Source organism: Tachyglossus aculeatus, chromosome 3 (genome assembly GCF_015852505.1).
Source record: "Tachyglossus aculeatus isolate mTacAcu1 chromosome 3, mTacAcu1.pri, whole genome shotgun sequence".
In the NCBI taxonomy this organism is placed as follows: Eukaryota; Metazoa; Chordata; class Mammalia; order Monotremata; family Tachyglossidae; genus Tachyglossus; species Tachyglossus aculeatus.
The window spans coordinates 98,102,848-98,126,011 of record NC_052068.1 but is presented as its reverse complement, the minus strand read 5'-3'; the positions used below and the strand labels follow the sequence as shown (position 1 = coordinate 98,126,011).

At 44.4% G+C, this 23,164-nt stretch overlaps 1 non-coding gene across 1 annotated transcript; it reads right to left on the bottom strand.

Moving 5' to 3' along the window:
• Nucleotides 1–21,451: 21,451 nt before the first annotated feature.
• On the bottom strand, nucleotides 21,452–21,589 carry LOC119926160. The gene has a single exon (XR_005450062.1). It is a non-coding gene; the product is annotated as a small nucleolar RNA SNORA7 (small nucleolar RNA).
• Between the last annotated feature and the right edge of the window lie 1,575 nt (nucleotides 21,590–23,164).

Genomic DNA, 23,164 nt, shown 5'->3' with positions numbered 1-23,164 from the left:
AACCCATGACCTCTGACACCAAAGCCCGTGCTCTTTTCCACTGAGCCATGCTGCTTCTCAAATTCAAACTTTTCTTGAAGTTCTATCCACCTTTTTTTTAACCAAAAGATATTAGGATATTATTGCTTGCCTTTTAGTAAGCTATTTCTGAGAGGCCTCAGGGAAGAAATTATGGAGTTAGCTCTCAAAAGCAGCTGAAGCTGCATCAGAAGTTACAGAGGCAGAATTTCATCCCACTCACATTCTCTTTAGTTTGGTGATAATGACATATTTTCATTGAGGCTATTTTAGCTTTCTTCCATTCATAAGGGCCAATTTCTTGGAAAGGATCGGACTGATTACAGATCAGTATCCTAGAGCAATCTGCGAATTTCCCAAATATCTAGTTTGACACTTTCTAGTTCTTCTGTGTCATCTCTTGGGGGTAAACCAGCAGTGAAATGCCTGCACTTTGTAAACAATGGGAACAAAAACATTCTGACATGAGATTTTAATGTACATTCTACACTTATTTACTTACTTGCTGAAGAGTGACAGATTTTTTTCCCTCTTTTATGGCACTTTTTAGCTGGCTGGCTGGCAAGCTATAAATTAGCTGTATGGGTGTGATAGCTTCGATTAGAGTAGGGATTTGGTGCAGGAAATGGTATGTAGTTTGTATTTGCAATTGATGTCCTCTCCTACTTGCCTTCAGGGTCTGGTGTTGGTATCTGAGGGAAAGATGCCCTCTGAGTTACAATCAAGCAGTTGGGTTTTCATCTGTGCTAAGAGTTCCAAATCAAAGGTCTTGCATCTTGAGACTCCAGAGCCCAATATTCTACCACTCTCTGTTCTCCTGTAACATGGGGGTCTCATTCTTGTGAAACCTCACATTAAGGAAAACCCATACTGTAGTGCTCACTCTTTCCAATGCCATCAATGGGCCCAATTTTTCTGATAGTGGAGCACACCAAGAAGCAGCATGGCCTAGCGGATAGAGAATGGTCCTGGGAGTCAGAGGACCTGGGTTTAAATCTCAGTTCCGCCACATAGCTGCTGCGTGACCTTGGCTAAATTACTTAACTTCTCTGTGCCTCAGTTCCCTCATCTGCAAAATGTTCTCCCTCCTACTTAGACTGTGACCCCATATGGGACTTGATTATCATTTATCTACTCCAGTGCTTGGTATAGTCTTGACACATAGTAAGCACTTAAATAGAATTTTTATTATTATAATTATTACCAAGCCTTAATGGAATATGTAAAACACATAGTATTAGCCAGGCACTGTACTAAGTGCTGAGGTAGCTACAGTGTTGGACACAGTCCATGTCCCACATGGGGTTCACAGTCTTAATCCCCATTTTACAGATGAGGTAACTGAGGCACAGAGAAGTTAAGTGACATGTCCAAGGTCACCCAGCAGACAAATGGTGGAAAAAGGATTAAAACCCAGGTCCTCTGACTCCCAGGCCCATGCTCTTTCCAGTAGGCCACACTACTTCCCAAGACTTGAACAGTTAGAAGAATGCTAATTCCTTAATCAAGTTCTAACTGAAATGCACGTTGAAAGCACACAGGATTCTTTAGAGCTTACATTTGGATCCTGATCAGATTCTTTAACTTCTCCAATTCCCTCAAGAGGCTCTGGGTATAGCAGGGCTAACCCTTGATTCTGAATTGAGGGTACCTCTCTCTGCAAATAGTCCCTAATCATACCGGTCATATGAATGCAACAATCTCAATTAATCAATCAATGGCATTTATTGGGCACTTACTGTATTTGGTGTACTGTGCTAAGCACTTGGGACAGTACATTCATTCATTCATTCATTCAATCGTATTTATTGAGTGCTTACTGTGTTCAGAGCACTGTACTAAGTGCTTGGGAAGTACAAGTTGGCAACATATAGAGATGGTCCCTACCCAACAGCAGGCTCACAGTCTAGAAGGGGGAATTATAACAGATTTGGTAAATATGTTCTCTGCTCATTGGGAACCTACAGTCTAGAAGAGGAAACAGATATTAAAATAAAAGATTGACCACCACAACCATCTTAGAGACCTAGTTGAAAGCTTGATGACCCGTTGTTGGCCTTTTCATTCTGTTCGATTACTTCTTTGTTTGTCACTAAGCAGCAGCATGGCCCAGTGAAAACAGCAGAGGCCTGGGGGTCAGGGGACCTGAACGCTAATCCTGGCTCCACCACTTGCCTGTTGTGTGACCTTGGACAACTCATTGAACTTCTCTGAATTGTAGTTTCCTCATTTGTAAAGCGAGGAAATTGTAAAATGGGAATTCATTCAATCGTATTCATTGAGTGCTTACTATGTGCAGAGCACTGTACTGAGCACTTGGAAAGTACAATTCAGCAATAAAGATGGACAATCCCTACCCAAAACAGGCTCACAGTCTAGAAGGGGCGGTGAGGGGGGGAAGACAGACAACAAAACAAGTAAACAGGCATTAATAGCATCAATATAAGTAAATAGAATTATAGATTAATACACATCCAAAGTAAACAGACATTAATATAAATAGAATTATAGATATATACATATATACACGCAAGTGCTGGAATGGGGAGGGAGGGTAGAACAAAGGGAGTGAGTCAGGGTGATGGGGAGGGGAGGGGGAGCTGAGGAAAAGGGTGGCTTAGTCTGGGAAGGCCTCCTGGAGGAGGTGAGCCTTCAGTATGGCTTACTGCTTGCTTGAAACATAGCAAGTTGTAAACAGTTTCATAATTATTTCTTCTGTTAGAGTGTCGGCTCCTTTTGGTCAGGGAACATATCACTTTGTTATTCTCTAATTCCCAAGTGCCTAGTACAGAGTCCCACATTCTCATTGCTGCCCTTGAATTCCCTCATCTTCCTTAATTTTGGAGTTTCTGAACAAGACACACTCTTCTATAAAAGACCTGATTAGTGCTGTGAGTACAGGAATGAATCCTGCATGGCTCTTTTGTCAAATTCTCCTGGGAAGGGCAACTACTACCACTACTAATACTACAACTACTATGACTAGAAACAATTAGCTCACCAGGAATGACACCAGGGTTACAGTAAGATGCTTTTTCTGCATGGAATAAGAGTATAGCATGAGAAGCAGCCTGGCTCAGTGGAAAGAGTGCGGGCTTGGGAGTCAGAGGTCATGGGTTCGAATCCCACCTCCCCCACATGTCTGCTGTGTGACCTTGGGCAAGTCACTTCACTTCTCTGTGCCTCAGTTCCCTCATCTGTAAAATGGGGATTAAGACTGTGAGCCCCACGTGGGACAACCTCATCTCCTTGTGTTCCCCCCAGCGCTTAGAACAGTGCTTTGCACATAGTAAGCACTTAACAAATACCAACATTATTATTATTATTATTATTACCCTGAGACACCTGTATGGGACCTACAGCATGATGAGCTGAAAGAGGGCCCACGTAAGTAGAGTGGCAGAACAGAGGTTTTAAAGATGTAGTGAAACAAAAAGTCTCAAACAAATGTGATTAAGCAATGGTCTGTTGGAAGACCACTGTACCAAACAAACAAAACTGGTGGATGTTAATCAGGACAGGATCTAAGTCTATCCCATGACTGGGATACCAAGAGGTAAGCTCAGAAATAGAGATAGCCTCTATTTGGGGCCAATGAAATGGTGCAGAAATAAGGAACAGACTATCATTGGCCTCTTCATCCTCACCTGCATACAGGGATAATATCTCACCAAGCAAGACCCAGTCCTGTTAGTCAAGAAATAAGGGAGACAGAGCCAACACAATCCCATAAATATCACTGGAGACGCAGGAGCATGACACAAACATGGAAACATATTTTTTACTAGGATTTAGACAACAGCCAACAGGCTGGGGGAGTGATCAGTGACTAGAGCCAGAAAGGATTAATCTCGGAAGGTCTCGTGGAAAACAGATCAATTGGATTTGAAGAAAAAGAAAGGTTTGTCCAATTAAAAATGCTGCTTTTCAATCAGAGTGCTTACTCCTGCTGAGATAACGGTATTCAATAAAACCCATACACTTCACCCAGTGCACTCTGCAGAGAAACATGTAGTCCCTGAAAAGTCTAAATCCATACTTCCAAAGGGAATTCACCAGTGAGGCAAGTTGAGGGAAATAGCACATTGAGGGTCATTGAATCCAAACATTTCCTTTGATTCTGCCTGTTTTCTGCACAGCAGGACTTGGACTTAATGTTCCTTTTTATCACTGAACTCCTTGAATGCCAGTAGGCACAGGTTTCTTTTGGTGTCTTCATTCAGCAGTAGTTTCTTTGGAGGAACAAGGGTATGATTCCCTTCTAATTGAATAGACCTTTAAGAGCTGACTTTCCAAAACTATTCTGCCACAAAGTCATCTTAGGGGCCTTAAAAGTGGGATGAACATTCTTGCACTTGGGACAATCTTACTTAGAGCAGAGGAAATTGAGTCCCTTCACTGACCCTGTCAGCCTATACTAAAATTTCCCTTTGCAGCTTCCTTGAGCAACCCTTTCTTTGACTATCCCTCCAACTAGTCTCACACTCAGGAAGCAGGGAAGGAACTCAGGAGGAGATTGGCTCCCAAGTATTTGCTCCAATGAGCTTTCTCCTTCCTATTTGTACTGGCTCCAATCCCAGCTCTGCCACTTGCTTGCCTTGGATGAGGTATTTAACTTCCCTGGTCTTTGGTTTCCTCATCTTAAAAATGGGAATGAACTGCCTGTTCCCTCTTCCCTTCAGTCTGTGAGTCTTCTGTGGGACAAACATTATGTCTGACCTGACTGTACTGTACTTTCATCAGTGCCTAGTACATGGTAAGTGCTTCACAAATACCACAATTATTATATTATTATATTACAGTAATTATTAGTATAATCAACCCTTACTTCTAAGCACTTCTTCCTGAGCATGGGGCTAGTTAGAGTGATTGCTATCCGTTCGTACTTTGAAAGATGGTTTATAAAATATCCCTTCAAGCTTCCCTTTGGCAAGACGGATAATTATTTTTTCTTAATTCCCATTTCCTAAATCTTACCATTCACATTTATCTGCCTTGAATTCCCTTGGAATCGTCAGATTTTCCCTAAATTATGAGCCACACAGTTCTGTAAAGGACCTAATTAATGCTAAGAGTAGAGGGATCAGTCATGCATGGTTCTTGCAGTTGGTGTTTCTGCGAATTGGGCTCTAGAAAAAATGAAGAAAAGCAAAAGCAAAATTCAGGCTTCTGTCCTGACAGAAGCACTGCCTTCTGAGAGCTGCTGAAAGGTCAATCAGCATTCATCATCATCAAGAACAGCAGCATTTATTGAATACCTACGAGGTGCAGACCACTTTATCAAGAGCTTGGGAACATAAGCCAAAAGTAAAAGATGTGATCCTTGCCCTCTAGAAGGGCATGCCAAACAAAAAGTCTCTCCCACTCTTCTCTAATCAATCCTTCAATGGTATTTATTGAGCACTCACTATAAGCAGATCTGTACTTAGGTCTTGGGAAAGGCTAACCTTGTTTTGCCCAGAATAAGCGCTTAATAAATGCCATCATAATTAGTATTATTATTAATACAATAGAATTGGGCCACACTATTCCTCTCTATGCCCATTTGATCCTGCTCTTTTATTAGTGATATAGAGAATAACATTGCTAGCACCTTCCTCATGAAAAAGTCCTTATGTACTTAAAGTATCTATTCTGTTTCCTTTAACCTTCTCTTCTCTATGATAAATCCCCCTAGTGCCTTTTACTTTTCCTCCTAGAATTTTCCTCCCTCTGTTTCATCATTTCCTCCTGTTGTTGATTCTAACCCACAGGCTTTTTCCCTTATGTTATTACCCAGCCTGGATGTGCACTGATTTTGCTCCTCCTTTGAGTGTATTACCTGGAATTTATACTTACTGAATTTCATCTTATTGATGCCATTCCAAACACTTGGAACCACCTACATATTTGGGAGGTCCTTTCTGATCTCCCCACCTCCTTTCTCTCCCCACTTCAGTCTAATACTTCACTCTGCTGCCCTGATTGTCTTTCTACAGAAATGCTCTGGGCACGTCACCCCCTTCCTCAAAAATCTCCAGTGGTTGCCTATCAACCTTCATATCAAGCAAAAACTCCTAAGTATTGGCTTCAAAGGTCTGTCACCCTGTCCCCTCCTACCTCACCTCCCTGCTCTCCTTCTACAGGCTAACCCACATGCTCTGTTCCTCTGCTGCTAACCTTCTCATTGTGCCTGTCCTGCCATCGACCCCTGGCCCAAGGCCTACCTCTGGCCTGGAATGCCCTCCCTCCTCAACTCTGCAAAACTAGCACACTCCCCTGCTTCAAAGCCCTGCTGAAAGCTCACCTCCTCCAGGAGGCCTTCCCAGACTAAGCCCCCCTTTTCCTCTGCTCCTCCTCCCCTCCCCATCACCCTGACTCCCTCCTTCTGCTCTACCTACCTCCCCACAGCATTTGTGTATACAAGTACATATTTATTATTCTATTTATTTTATTAATGATGTGTATATATCTATAAATCTATTTATACTGATGCCTGTTTACTTGTTTTGATTTGTTTTGTTGTCTTTCTCCCCTCTTCTAGACTGTGAGCACATTGTTGGGTAGAGATTGTCCCTGTTGCTGAATGTACTTTCCAAGCGCTTAGTACAGTGTTTTGCACACAGTAAATGCTCAATAAATACAATTAAATGAATGAATAGTTGATGAGCCAACTCTCAATTCTGGTTTTTGGGTTTTTTAAATGATATTTGTGCCAGGAATTGTACTACGTGCTGAGGTAGGTATAAGATACTTGGGTTGGACACAGTCCCACAAAGGGCTCATGGTCTTAATTCCCATTTTATAATGGGGAGACTGAGGCCCAGAGAAGTTAAGTGACTTGCCCATGGTCACCCAGCAGACAAGTGATGGATCTAGGATTTGAACCCACATCCTCTGACTTCCAGACCCATGCTCTTTCCACTGATCCATGCTGTTTCATCCAGATCATCAAAAAAATCTGTTAGAGGACCTACACTTGCGGGTAGATTCATCCCATTTCCCCTTTGTTTTATCCTGAGTCATTGATATGGCCCTTTGAGAGGGATCCAAAAGAAAACCCTACACGCTCTTAACCTCTGTACTGTCAAGACCAAACACGACTAACCAATTCATGAGTGTAACAAGAGGGACAAAAGTCAAGAGCCTTCCTGAAGTCTAGAGATCACATCCATTCCTCCTCCCTTGTGTACAGTCTGTCATGCTATCCTAAAAAGAAATCAAGCATGACCTAGAATCCTTTAGCTGGTAGGGAACCAAAGAGGTCATTTAGTCCAGCCCCCTGCCTTCAGGCAGGACTACCCCTCAATCATCCTAGTCTAAAAAATCTCCAGGGAGCTCCTCTGACCTTCTCCGGTAGCCTGTTCCACTCTTTAATTACCTTCACCATCAGGCAGTCCCATCCACAGTTCTTTCCTTAAGTCTAACAAATCCCTCTTGCTGGGGAGCTAAGTCCATTTCCTGTAGTTCTATGCTCTGTGGAGCTGAAGAACAGCTGTTTAGCATCCTCCATTTAATAACCCTTCAAATATTTAAAGACAGCTGTGAAATCACCACCCCCTTCCCCTCTTAGGTCTTCCTGTCTGTTGGCTAAATAACCTTCTACACTAAATAACCAGTTAACTTTCCACCTGAGATTTCAGCAATTCAGCTTTGGAAACTTCCAGCTGATCTAAAACTTTGTTAGGGTGAGCCTCCTAGAGAAGCCCTTATCTTGGGGAAGTTCAGTGGGAACATTTTTAAGTCCCACATATCGGGTGCACTGTGGTGGAAAGTCAAATTACACGAGCAGACTCTGAAAGATGAATCTGTGGATTTGCCAACATCAAAGCAAATTGCCAGCTCCTTCCAACCCCCACACCATGCTTCTTCCCCCTGGCATTTTCCTACAAGGAAATAATACCCTAAAATTAATAATGCTGCACACCTCTCTCCCTCCCCTTCCTGACGCCCAGAACAAATAACAGACGTGCAGAATTAACATGTCGCCGCTCCAGCTAAGCAAGCAGAGAATGTGTGATTTGCAGTTTGGAGTATATATGCCAATTGCTGTGATAAATGTTTTTTTAACTAGTCAGTTCTGCAAAGGATATAGACTGTTTATGTATGATTAATTAAGAAATAATTATCTTTGACTGGGAGAATATGAGACAATAAATGGGCCATAAAATCTAAATAAACACAGAGGCTGATGTCCTTCTTTTAAATTGGAGCCAAGAATATTTATGACTTGTTTAGAATGTGTTACCAAGTCTCCCCCAAATCCACAATCAACCAGTGAAGAGAGATGACTCGTCTGTCCTCCACATTGGTCTGCTGTTAGGGATTCTGGGATCTAAAACATAATTGTATGCCTGGTCCTCCTAATTACTGTGCCTACTTTCAAAGTGTTATTGAAGGCATATCTCCTCCAAGAAGCCTACCCTGACTAAGCCCTTGTTTCCTCTTCTCCCACTCCTTTTTGCATTGCACTTGACCTCTTTCGTTATGGCATCTGTTAAATGCTTACTATGTTCCAGGCACTATTCTAAGTGCTGGGGTAGTTACAAGCTAAACAGGTTGGACACAGTCTATGTCCCACATCAGGCTCACAGTCTTAATCCCCATTTTACAGATCAGGTAACAGGCACAGAGAAGTTAAGTGACTTGCCCAAGGTCACACAGCCAGCAAGTGGCAGAGGTGGGATTAGAATCAGGTCTTTCTAGCTCCCAGGCCCAGACTCTATCCACCCTTTATTCATCATCAATCGTATTTATTGGGCGCTTACTATGTGCAGAGCACTGTACTAAGCGCTTATTCAGGTCACCCCTCTCTCAGCCTCACAATGCTTATGTATCTATCCATAATTTATGCATTTATATTATTGTCTGTCACCCCCTTTAGACTGTAAGCATACTATGGTCTGGGAATGTGCCTTAGTAGAATGCTCTGCACACAGTAAGCACTCTATAAATATGATTGATTACTTTGTTGATTGACTCCTTAATATTACTGCCAGGTCCAGAAATAGGCCTGGTCCCGTGTAGCATTCACAGTGAGTCACAGACCAGGTGATCTGCCCCTCCAAGGAACGAAGGAACCAAGCAACCAAGGGCAGCCAGAGAAGGGAGAAGATAAGAGTTTCAGTCAAGGTCTGAACAACCATGCCCCACATTTCACTCCACTAGTACCAACCTCGAACTTGCCTATCTCACAGCCAACCTCTCACCCACATCCTGCTTCTGGCCTGAAATGCCCTCCTTCATATTCAACAGATCATCACTTTCCCCACCTTCAAAGCCTTAATCAAAGCGCATGTCATGTCATTCATTCATTCAATAGTATTTATTGAGCGCTTACTGTGTGCAGAGCACTGTACTAAGCACTTGGGAAGTACAAGTTGGCAACATATAGAGATGGTCCCTACCCAACAATAGGCTCACAGTCTAGAAGGGGGAGACAGACAAAAAAAACCCATGTAGACAGGTGTCAAAGTCATTCAGAACAAATAGAATTAAAGCTATATACACATCCTTAACAAAATCAATAGAAGAATAAATATGTACAAGTAAAATAAATCTGTATATTACAGTAATACAGTAATATTTACAGTTTTAATATTTACAGTTTTTACAGTAATAAATCTGTATATATATTTATAAGTGCTATGGGGAGGGGAAGGAGGTAGGGCCGGGGGGATGGGGAGGAGGAGAGGAAAAAGGGGGCTCAGTCTGGGAAGGCCTCTTGGAGGAGGTGAGCTCTCAGTAGGCCTTCTCCGACTAATCCATCATTTCCTCTTCTCCAACTCCTTTCTGCATCACCCTTGCACTTGCATTTGCAACCTTTATTCACCACTCCCTCAGCCCCACAGCACTTACCTATAATATATTTATTTATATTAAAGTCTGTAGCCCCCACTTGACTGTAGAGAAGCAGCATGGCTTAATGGACAGAGCCCAGGCTTGGGAGTCAGAGGTCATGGGTTCTAATCCTGGCTCCACCACTTATCAGGTGTGTGACTTTGGGCAAGTCACTTAACTTCTCTGTGCCTCAGTTACCTCATCTGTAAAATGGGGTTGAAGACTGTGAGCCCCACGTGGGACAACCTGATCACCTTGTGTCTCCCCTAGCGCTTAGAAAAGTGCTCGGTACGTAGTAAGCGCTTAACAAAAACCATCAATATTATCATTATTATTATTATTGTGGGCAGTCAACGTGTCTGCCAACTCTGTTTTCTTGTACCCTCCAAAGTGTTTAGGACAGTGCTCTGCACATAACAAGTGCTCAATAAATATAGCATTGATTGGTTGACTGGACACTGAAACCACTCTGGAAAGATGGATGTCTTCCTTCTGGTCAGCTCTGTAATGGAAACAGGATGACGAGGGTTTGATATTCCCCCTCTAGACTGGAAACTCTTGATGGGCAGAAATTATGTCTACCTGCTCTATTGTACTCTCCCAAATACTTAGTTCAGTGCTCTGCTCACATAGCCTATGAATAAATGCCAATAATTGATGGATAGCAGGAGTAATAGTATGTATTAAGCATTTACTGTGTGCAGAACACTGCAACAAGCACTGGGAGAGAATAGACAAGTGATAATTAGACATGTTCCCTGCCCTTCATTGCCAAATCCTCAGCTCCTTCATGGTGGGCTGAAATAGCATGACCACTTTGCGAAGAAACTCTTTAATTACAAGATAAAGTACAATCTTGAAATAATGTGGGATCGATTTGGGGGCCCGAGAGACCCCATGATGGGCAGGTGGGAATCAGAAGGCTCTTCTTAGGCAATGGCATTCAATTGAACAATCAGTGGCATTTATTGAGCGCTTACCCTGTGCGGAGTGCTATACTAAGCACTCGGGAAAGTACAATGAGACAGTTACTAGACTCAATCCCTGCACACAAGGAATTTACAGTCTATAGAAAGAAGTTCCATCTCTACAAGTAGCAGCTGCAAAACAAAGAACCCACTTTTATGGGTGCTAAGTGTGGAAGAAGCACACACACACACACACACACACACACACACACACACACACACACACGCACACACACACACACACACCCCTCTTTGAATGATTCACTGTCAGAGATAATAACTTAAATAGAAGGATCTCTTTCCTGGTATTTCCACCTCTAAACACAGAGCTGATATTTTTGAATCCACAGGTACATACCTGAACAATCGCAACACACACACACACACACACACACACACACACACACACACACACACACACACACACACACACACACACACACACACACACACACACACTTTCCCCTTTCTCAGATTCCCTAATATCTCTCATTTCTGGACTACTTTAAAAACCTCTTTTCCTAAACACTTTGCATCTATTCTTTTCTCCTGCCAATCTACATCATGCCCAAGGAAGAATGACTGACCTCCATTAATGGGCTCAAGGTCACACTGAAACCCAAGGCAAAGCTGCTATCCCTTTTCCTAGCCTTTATATCTTTGTATCTCCCTGTTACTTAGCATGCTTGCCAACGTCACTAACTGCTTAATGCTGGAGAAGAAAGGGAAGGGGAGAAAAAAAGAGGCTCAGTTGTGCCCTGGGGGATATCTTCCCATCTCAAAATTAGGCTATCATTTTAACATTCTACATTTGGGTAAATCCTATTTGTGGAATATTTCCTTCTCCTTAATATGGTTTGACATGCAGCAGTGACAGAAGGCAACTTCCCAGATCTCTCACCATGAATAATGATGTATCACACAGCGCAATGTCATCGCATGTCACTGAATAACTCCATAAAGTTAACATATGACCTGGGTGTCAAAATACCATTTCAGGGAATAATCTGGAAATTAATTTCTACCACCCATGCCCATCACCCCCGCCAGCTCTTCCGTACATTCAACTCCCTTCTCAGGCCCCCGGTTCCTCCCCCTCCTCCTTCCCTCACCCCCAACGATCTGGCCTCCTACTTCATTAACAAAATTAAATCCATCAGGTCCGACCTCCCCAAAGTCTCTTCCCCCCTTTCTCCAACCCCCCAGCTCTCAACACTCTCTGCTACTCTCCCATCCTTCCCAGCAGTATCCTCAGAGGAACTCTCCTCCCTCCTCTCAAGTGCTACTCCAGCCACCTGTGCTTCTGACCCCATTCCCTCTCATCTTATGAAATCTCTCGCTCCATCCCTTCTCCCCTCCTTAACTTCCATCTTCAACCACTCACTCTCCACTGGTTCCTTCCCCTCTGCCTTCAAACATGCCCATGTCTCTCCCATCCTAAAAAAACCCTCTCTTGACCCCACCTCACCTTCTAGTTATCGTCCCATATCCCTCCTACCATTCCTTTCCAAACTCCTTGAACGAGTTGTCTACACGCGCTGCCTAGAATTCCTCAACAACAACTCTCTCCTCAGCCCCCTCCAGTCTGGCTTCCGTCCCCTTCATTCCACAGAAACTGCCCTCTCAAAGGTCACCAATGACCTCCTGCTTGCCAAATCCAACGGCTCATATTCTGTCCTAATCCTCCTCGACCTCTCAGCTGCCTTTGACACTGTGGACCACCCCCTTCTCCTCAACACGCTATCTGACCTTGGCTTCACAGACTCCGTCCTCTCCTGGTTCTCCTCTTATCTCTCCGGTCGTTCTTTCTCAGTCTCTTTTGCAGGCTCCTCCTCCCCCTCCCATCCTCTTACTGTGGGGGTTCCCCAAGGTTCAGTGCTTGGTCCCCTTCTGTTCTCAATCTACACTCACTCCCTTGGTGACCTCATTCGCTCCCACGGCTTCAACTATCATCTCTACGCTGATGACACCCAGATCTACATCTCTGCCCCTGCTCTCTCCCCCTCCCTCCAGGCTCGCATCTCCTCCTGCCTTCAGGACATCTCCATCTGGATGTCCGCCCGCCACCTAAAGCTCAACATGTCGAAGACTGAGCTCCTTGTCTTCCCTCCCAAACCTTGTCCTCTCCCTGACTTTCCCATCTCTGTTGATGGCACTACCATCCTTCCCGTCTCACAAGCCCGCAAACTTGGTGTCATCCTCGACTCCGCTCTCTCATTCACCCCTCACATCCAAGCCGTCACCAAAACCTGCCGGTCTCAGCTCCGCAACATTGCCAAGATCCGCCCTTTCCTCTCCATCCAAACCGCTACCCTGCTAATTCAAGCTCTCATCCTATCCCGTCTGGACTACTGCACTAGCCTTCTCTCTGATCTCCCATCCTCGTGTCTCTCTCCACTTCAATCCATACTTCATGCTGCTGCCCGGATTATCTTTGTCCAGAAACGCTCTGGACATATCACTCCCCTCCTCAAAAACCTCCAATGGCTACCGATCAATCTGCGCATCAGGCAGAAACTCCTCACCTTGGGCTTCAAGGCTCTCCATCACCTCTCCCCCTCCTACCTCACCTCCCTCCTCTCCTTCTACTGCCCAGCCCGCAACCTCCGCTCCTCCACCGCTAATCTCCTCACTGTACCTCGTTCTCGCCTGTCCCGCCGTCGACCCCCGGCCCACGTCATCCCCCGGGCCTGGAATGCCCTCCCTCTGCCCCTCCGCCAAGCTAGCTCTCTTCCTCCCTTCAAGGCCCTGCTGAGAGCTCACCTCCTCCAGGAGGCCTTCCCAGACTGAGCCCCTTCCTTCCTCTCCCCCCTTGTCCCCCTCTCCATCCCCCCATCTTACCTCCTTCCCTTCCCCACAGCACCTGTATATATGTATATATGGTTGTACATATTTATTACTCTATTTATTTATTTATTTATTTATTTATTTTACTTGTACATTTCTATCCTATTAATTTTATTTTGTTGGTATGTTTGGTTCTGTTCTCTGTCTCCCCCTTTTAGACTGTGAGCCCACTGTTGGGTAGGGACTGTCTCTATGTGTTGCCAATTTGTACTTCCCAAGCGCTTAGTACAGTACTCTGCACATAGTAAGCGCTCAATAAATACGATTGATTGATTGATTGATTGATTACCACCGGGATGCAGCCCCCATCCTTCCAGCTTGGGGAGCCTCAGCTTTTCTCAAACTACAAGATGAGCAGCTTGTTGCAAAGGCCATTTGGGACTCGCTTCTCCTAGTGATGTGGCTGCAGAACAGCTGGTGGGGGCATGGTATCAAAAAGGTATTTGTTAAGTACTTACTTTGGGCCAGGCACAGTACTGGGGAAGCATTATGGCCTAGTGGATAGAGCATGGACCAGGGAGTCAGAAGGACATGGGTTCTAATTCCTGCCCTGCCACTTATCTGCTGTGTGACCTTAGGCAAGTCACTTGATTTCTCTGTGCCTCAGTTCCCTTATATGAAAAATGAGGATTAAGACTGTGAGCCCCATGTGGAACAGGGACTTTGTCCAACCTGATTAACTTGTCTCTACCCCAGTGTTTAGTACAGTGCTTTGTACCTAGTAAGTGCTTAACAAATACAATTATTATTATAGCTCAGACTGGCAAATGAGTAACCCTAATTTACCAGCCAAGCAAACACTGGATCTTCCCATCTCCATCCCCACTGGAGCCCTGAGAGGAAAAAGTCTGATTTTTCTCCTTGCCCTCAGCAAGGAGACGAACAGTTATCTTCAAGGCTGGATTAATCCGAACAAAAGGAATGAGGCCAGCCATCCTGCTAGAGGATGGGGTATGAGAGAAGAAGGGGGACACCTTTTCTGGAGATTTCTCCTGGCTCAGCATTCTTATGGAAGGCTGAGAGGCCAAAAGGGACACCTCCGTTCTGTTTTTATAGAGAATCAATTTACTCAATGTGGATGAGAGCACCACCACACACCTCTCAAATGGGCCAATTCCCTACAATTTTCCACAGAATTACCCTTCGCCATTTACGCTCAGGAAAGCTGACCTGAAGAAATCAATGCTGCACATTATCAGGTAGCTTTACTGCACCTACCCTAAACCCACCTAGATGGACACCAGCCTCAAGAAGGCCAGAGAAGTAATTGCCAACCCTGAGATGACATAATCAGAAGATACTGAATCCCTCCCCAACCTCTTCCTTCTCCTAACCCTGGACAGGGAAAAGGGGGAACTTGCAGGCACTAAAGTGAGTTTAAGCTGTATGAGAATTGAAAACCTGGGAGTGTTGGAATGAGAAAAGGAAAAAATAAAAATCACTACCCTGTTTACCTCCCCTGGGGATTAGAGAAGAAGGTAGCAGAAGGAAGAATGAGAACTCTAATCCATGGCTGAAGAAGCGGCATGGCCTAGTGGAAAGAGCATGGGCCTTGGAGTCAGAAGGACCTGGGTTCTAATTCCAACTCTGACACTTGTCTGCTGTATAACCTTGGGCAAGTTCATTCAATCATTTACTGAGTGCTTACTATGTGCAAAGCACTGTACTAAGCACTTGGCAAGTCTCTATCACATTAATTCTTTGTGCTTTGGTTACCTCATCTGTAAAATGGGGATTAAGAATGTGAGCTCCATGTGGGACATGGACTGAGTCCAACCTGACTGTCTAGTATCTACACCAGTGCTTAGTACAGTTCCTGTCACATAAAAAAGGCTTATATACCATTTTTTAAAAAAGAAATCCGACAAAGCAGTTAGAGTCTTTGAGATGAAAATCAGCCTCCCTCCCAACGGCTTTCCCTTCTCCCCCACCGGTGTCCCTGCCTGGATTCTCAAACTCTCCAACACGAGTTATGCCCAAGTAGAGAGCTGCCCTGACCCAGGAAGTATTTGCTGTTGAACAGCCTGAAATAGGTCAAGTGATCAAAACTGGAAATGGCCCTCATTTCAAGCACCCCATCCAGCCCAGGGCCACCATAACAAGGCCTGGGCAGGCGAACACTGGTTGCCTTTGTCCCTGGTTGGAACCCCACCCAAGAGAGACACACTGGAGAGCTTTCATCTACTTAGCAGGGCCTTCGTTCCCAGCAAAACACTGGAAGGAGAACTAGAGTTGGCTACAGGGCCTCCTTAGGAGGGGACATAACTACTGCCTGGTAGGTTTCAGAAGCCAGCTGGGAAGGAGCCCCTCATTTTCTTTGTCTACTTTTACCTTTATTGACAACATCTTGGGTTGATTAATTCTGTGGCCACCACTTTACCGCCTAGTACCTGGGGACGACACACAACACACTTCATTTGTTTTTCCCAGGCAAATCCACTTCCTTGGATTGCTGGGCTCTTTCACGGCTTTTGGAATAGTAAAGTATTAGTAATAATTGTGGTATTTGTAAAGCTCTTACAACTGCCAAGTGCTGGGGTAGATACATTTGCACACAGTCCTGTCCCATGTCAGGGTCAGAGCCTAAAGGGGAAGAAGAACAGGTTTTTAATCCCATTTACAGATGAGGAAACTGAGGCACTGAGAAATTAAAGTGACTTGCCTAAGGTCACACAGAGAGCAAGCCGTGGGACTGATTAGAACCAGTCTTCTGACTCCCAATCCCATTCTCTCTAATCTACTTGTGGATTCCCTCTTATAGAACTTCAATCCTAATAGTGCTCAGTTCCACTTGAGGGTTGTGCTGAGTGGAGGCAGGGGATGGACCATGTGGCTCCTGGAATTCTCCCTTCAACCCTGAAAATCTACTCTACAATACCAGTTATCATGGAGATCTCTCAGAGTGCCGTGGCTACGGCAACATGCAATCACGAAAGTTCAGGGATCGGGGTTTTGAAGGAAGAAAACGGAAGTACCTGCCAAGCTGCAGCTCAGATTGGGAGATGGAGGTTCAGCATCCGATGCGGGATACTCTCTCTGTCCGTTAGGCACAGGGATGGGAAGGAAGGGAGGACAGTCAAGATTATCAAGATTACTTCATGCTGCTGCCCGGATTATCTTTGTCCAGAAATGCTCTGGGCATATTACTCCCCTCCTCAAAAATCTCCAGTGGCTACCAATCAATCTGCGCATCAGGCAGAAACTCCTCACCCTGGGCTTCAAGGCTGTCCATCACCTCGCCCCCTCCTACCTCACCTCCCTTCTCTCCTTCTACAGCCCAGCCCGCACCCTCCGCTCCTCCACCACTAATCTCCTCACCATACCTCGTTCTCGCCTGTCCCGCCATCGACCCCTGGCCCACGTCATCCCCCGGGCCTGGAATGCCCTCCCTCTGCCCATCCGCCAAGCTACCTCTCTTCCTCCCTTCAAGGCCCTGCTGAGAGCTCACCTCCTCCAGGAGGCCTTCCCAGACTGAGCCCCTTCCTTCCTCTCCCCCTCGTCCCCCTCTCCATCCCCCCCATCTTACCTCCTTCCCTTCCCCACAGCACCTGTATATATGTATATATGTTTGTACATATTTATTACTCTATTTATTTATTTATTTATTTTACTTGTACATATCTATTCTATTTATTTTATTTTGTTAGTATGTTTGGTTTTGTTCTCTGTCTCCCCCTTTTAGACTGTGAGCCCACTGTTGGGTAGGGACTGTCTCTATATGTTGCCAATTTGTACTTCCCAAGCGCTTAGTACAGTGCTCTGCACATAGTAAGCGCTCAATAAATACGACTAATGATGATGATGATGATGATGATGATTATCACACAGAGCAAGTTAGAATTGGCAACTGGATCCGAAATGGCTGGCTATGCTTCCAGAATGACCTGCTTAACAAATTCATAATGCTGGCTACAGATTGCTCGACCATATCATTCAACAACGTTTGACAATCTTTATTTATGAAATATTTTCCAACAAAAGCCTGGTAAGGCAGCAGAAGAGTAAAGCGTAAAATACATTTGACTTAATTGGCAGCCCCAGCCTGCATGCGTCAGAAGAAGTTAACCTCCAATAAAGCAGGATGTGCAGGAAACACAATGTACCCTTTCGATATGGGGTTTCAAAGTTCCTGTTTCCTGGAACGGAGGCAGTGTGGCGGGATCGCTGAGACACGGAAGGCCAGAGGCTGTACATGCTGGTTGCTTCCCTTGGATGCTCACACCCGTGACCTGAGCAAACCTGAACATTCTGTTAGTCTTGAGGTCATTGCAGCCTGGCAGTTCAGGAAATGTTTTTCTTGGGTTGGGAGCTGAAATGGGACAGAGGAAGCTTGCCCTGCCTCTCTCACAATGTCTTCTCTCTCTCTGAGGGCAGGGACCGTATCTGCTAACTCTACTATACCCTTCCAATCAATCAATCAATCATATTTACAGAGCACTTCCTGTGTGCAGAGCACTGTACCAAGCGCTTGGGAGAAAATATAATAGAGTTGGCAGGTACGTTCCTTGCCCACAATGAGCTGACAGTATAGGGTGCTTTAGTACAGTGCTCTGGCCCAGGTAAACGCTCAAGCAATACCATTGTAAGGTTTATTGAAAGATTGATTCTATTCTCCTCAGTGGTAAGGAAGCCAGGGGTCCTGAAAGATGTGTAGTGAGGAAAGGGTGAAAGCTGAATGAAATAGCTCTATTTTCCTGTAATGGGGAACAGAGGAGGAGTCACATGGAAGTCTCCAGACTTAAAACACCTTTATCCCGACCATCCAGCCAAACCGACCAAATACTTCCAATTCTTGCAATATCTTTTCAAACTGGTTTCAGTAAGAACTCCAAAACAACTTACCCACAAAGAATTTTTTCCCAAAGCTTTTTTGAGGGAGCACACAGATAAATCAATAAATGACATTTATTGAGTACTTACTCTGTGCAGAGCATTGTGCTAAGTTCTTGGGAGAGTTCAAGACAACTGAGTTGCCCACGATAAGCTTACATTCTATAAATGAAATTAACATCCTTTGTGTGGTGGTACCAAATTGGCAGCAGAAGTAGCCCTGGGCACTCAGTTGTCTCTCAGAAGGTGTCACATTTGAGGGGGTTGGGCCAGACAGGATGGATAGGATAGAAGCTGCATGGCTCATGGAAAGAACATGGGCTTTGGAGTCAGAGGTCATGGGTTCAAATCCTGGCTCCGCCAATCTCCAGCTGTGTGACTTTGGGCAAGTCACTTAACTTCTCTGGGCCTCAGTTACCTCATCTGTAAAATGGGGATTAAGACCGTGAGCCCCCTGTGGGACAACCTGATCACCGTGTAACCTCCCCAGTGCTTAGAACAGTGCTTTGCACATAGTAAGTGCTTAATAAATGCTATCATTATTATGGGAGGGTCAGTTGATATTCTGTGAGTTCTCTTCTTGGGGACTTTTCCCATATTTACCTCCAACTGATGGAAAAATATCTATTAAGAATTTTTTAAATTAGATAAAATGTGGAAAGCTGCAGTTCCTCCTTCGCTATCCTACTCCCTCTGAGCTGGCCACAACCTAGGAATTCAAACTGCTAGATGTTAGGCATTAGAAGATGATTTTTTAAGGCCTTCAAAGCCTTATTAAAATCCCATCTCATCCAAGAGGCCTTTTCTGACTAAACCTTCATTTCTCCTACTCCCTCTCCCTTCTGCATGGTCCCAATACTTGGATTTGTACCCTTTAAGCACTGTCTCTCCAACCACTCATTCTCAGGTTCTTTCACAGGCTCCTCCTCTGCCTCCCACCCTCTAACTGTGGGAGTTCCTCAGGGTCCAGTTCTGGGTCTCCTATTCTCCAACTACACTTATTCCCTTGGAGAACTCATTTGCTTTCATAGCTTTAACCACCATCTCTATGCAGGTGATTCACAAATCTACTTCTCCAGCACTGACCTCTTTCCTTCTCTGCAGCCCCATATTTCCTCCTGCCTTCAGGACATCTACTTGGATGTCCCTCTTAATGTGTACAAAGCAGAACTTCTCCATTCAAATCCTGGATTCCCTGTGACTTTTCCACCACTGTAAACAGCACTGCCATCCTCCCTGTCTCACAAGCCTGTAGCCTTGGTGTTATTCTCAACTCATATCTCTCATTCAACCCACATATACAATCTGTCACCATATCCTGTGAGGTCAACCTTCGCAAGATTGCTAAAATCCATCCTTTCCTATCCATCCAAACTTCTACCGCTTTAATCTAAGCACTTATCTTATCCCATGTTGATTACTGCATCAGCTCCTCCCTGACCTCCCTGACTCCTGTCAATCCCAACTCCTGTCCATACTTCACACTGCTGCCTGGATCATTTTTCTACATAACCTTCCAGTTCATGTTTCCCCACTCCTCAAGAACCTCCAGTGGCTGTCCATCCATCTTCGCATCAAACAGAAACTTCTCACAATTGGCTTTAAGGCACTAAATCATCTTGCTCCCTCCTACCACACCCCACCGATTTCTAACTACAACCTAGCTCATACACTTCACTTCCTCTAATGCCGACCTACTCACTGTACCTCTATCTCATCGATCACACCACTGACCCCTTGCCTATGACCTACCTCTGCCCTGGAATACCCTCCCTCTTTATATCTGACAGATAATCATTCTCCCCACCTTAATAATAATAATAATAATAATGGCATTTATTAAGTGCTTACTATGTGCAGAGCACTGTTCTAAGCGCTGGGGAATTTACAAGGTGATCAGGTTGTCCCATGTGGGGCTCACAGTCTTCATCCCCATTTTACAGATGAGGTAACTGAGGCCCAGAGAAGTTAAGTGACTTGCCCAAAGTCACACAGCTGATGAGTGGTGGAGCCGGGATTTGAACCCATGACCTCTGACTCTAAAGCCTGTGCTCTTTCCACTGAGCCACGCTGCTTCACCATAAAAGCCTTATTAAAAGCACATCTCCTCCAAGAGACCTTCGCTGATTACGTTCTCATTTCCTTTTCTCCCATCCCTTTCTGCATCTCCCTTGCACTTGTATTTGCATCCTTAATTCACCTTTCCTTCAGCCTCACCACACTTGTGTATATATACATAATTTACTTATTTTATATTAATGTCTTTCTCCCATTCTAGACTTTCAGCTAGTTGTGGACAGGGAACATGTCTACCATCTCTGTTATATTGTACTCTCCCAAGCACTTAGTTCAGTGCTCTGCACACAAGAAGTGGTCAATAAATATGATTGATTTATTGATTGATATTCACCTGCTCTCAGCCCTACAACACTTATGTACAAATATGTAATTTATTTGTTTTAATGACCATCTCCTTCTCTAGATTGTATGCTCCTTATGAGCAGGGAATGTGCCTACCAATTTTGTTATTTTGTACTCACTCTCCCAAGCATTTGGTTTAATGTTCTGCACACAGTAAGTGTAAATACCACAATTACTTAATCGGAACCCTGCTTTGTCTTGTCTTATGATGTCGAGTCGTCTCCAACCCATAGCGACGCCATGGAAACATCTCTCCCAGAATGCCCCACCTCAATTTGCAATTTTTCTGGGAGTGTATACAGTCCTAGGCTGTGAGCCCATTGTTGGGTAGGGACTGTCTCTATATGTTGCCAATTTGTACTTCCCAAGTGCTTAGTACAGTGCTCTGCACAAAGTAAGCGCTCAATAAATACAATTGCATGAATGAATGAATGGTTTTCTTGGTAAAAATACAGACTGGTTTACCATTGCCTCCTTCCATGCAGTAAACCTTAGTCTCTGCCTTGACTCTCTCCCATGCCGCTGCTGCCCAGCACAGGTGAGTTTTGAATTGTAGCAGATTGCCTTCCACTCACTAGCTACTGCCCAAGTTAGGATTGGAATGGATATGCCTCTGCTTGACTTAACCTCCTACAGTCGAGACTGGTAGAGTACTGGAAACTCTCCAGGTGCGACACTGAGAGCAGGGACTCTGTTTTACTTGGGTCAAAGAATTGATACATCTGTCCTCAGTCACTGAGTGAGGAAAAACTGGTTACTTTATAAACAATGTTACCCACTGTGTCTCTGAAGTCCTGGATTTTCATTCCGGCTCTGCCACTTATCTAACTTGACTTCTCAGGTTCCTCATCTGTAAAGTGAGAATTCAATACCTGTTTTTCCTTCCCCCCAGACTGAAAACCCCTTGTGGGACAGGGGCTGTGTCTGATTTGGTTATTTTGTATCTGCCTCAGGGCTAGGAAGAGTGAATGGAACATAGTGAGCACTTTGTAAATACCATCAGTATTAAATAAACAACAACAGAAATCCACTACAGCCTTAAAAGGGGAATATTTGATTGGAGAATTTTGGGAAAACATCAATAAAATACAGTGGAATATGAGGAAGCTAGCTGATTATGATCTTCTTTTGTTCAGTAATTCTGAGCACCAATACCTAAGTATTCCTCCCAGAGTATATATGTATGGATCTTCAAACTCTATTTCTTCTCCCTACCTGTAGTTTTTGTTAGTGTCTGTCTCCTCGACTAGACTGTAAATTTCTTAAGGGCAAGGAACATGTCTACTAACTCTATTGTCCTCTCCCAAATAGTACATTGCTTTGCAAAGAGTAACTGTTCAATAAATACTATTGCTTGCTTGTTTGATGATTCTTCACTTTCCAATCTTTCAAGTCTCCACTTGCCTTACCTGTAATGGGTGATTTCATTTTGTTTTTCTTTGTTTATAAAACTCAGGACTTTTCTAATTTGAATTTAATGTCCATATTTTGCTCCTTTGGAAAATATTACAGGGGAATTGTACTGCAACTGGGAAAGTGATGAAACATCATCATTCCATAAGAGTATCACATGTCCTCTTACTGAAAATGTCATTTCCCAGTTGCCATTCCTATCCAAACTCTTTGAGTGGGTCCGTACACACTCACTGCCTCCACTTCCTCTCCTTTATCTCCCTTCTTAACCCACTAAAATCTGGTTTCTGCCCTCTTCACTCCACTGAGACTGTTCTCACCAAAGTCAGCACCGACCTACAACTTGCCAAAGATCTAATGGAATCGACTCTACCCCAATCCTCTTCGGCATTTTGGCTGCCTTTGACACTGTGGACAATTTCCTTTTCTTTGAAATGTTATTTAACTTTCCTTTCACCTACACAGACCTCTCCTGGTTCTCCTCTCTGGTCAATCCTTCTGTTTCTTTTACTGGCTCTTCACCTTCTCTCTTGGGTGTCCCTCAAGACTCTGTTCTAGGTTCCCTTCTCTTCTCACTATACAGTCACTCCCTTGGGGAACTCATCTGCTCCCACATCTTCAACTACTTCGAGTCCTTCAGGATGGTGTGGGTGACTCCCAGATTTATATGGCTAGACTCCTCTGCAATCTTACATTGCCTCTTGCCTCCAGGCCACCTCAAAATGGACGCCTTCTGTCTACCTGAAGCTCAATATGTCTAAAAGTGGGCTCATCTTCCATCCCAAATCCACTTTTCCATCTAATTTTCTTGTCACATCATCATTTTCCTCCCTATCTCAAGCATGCAA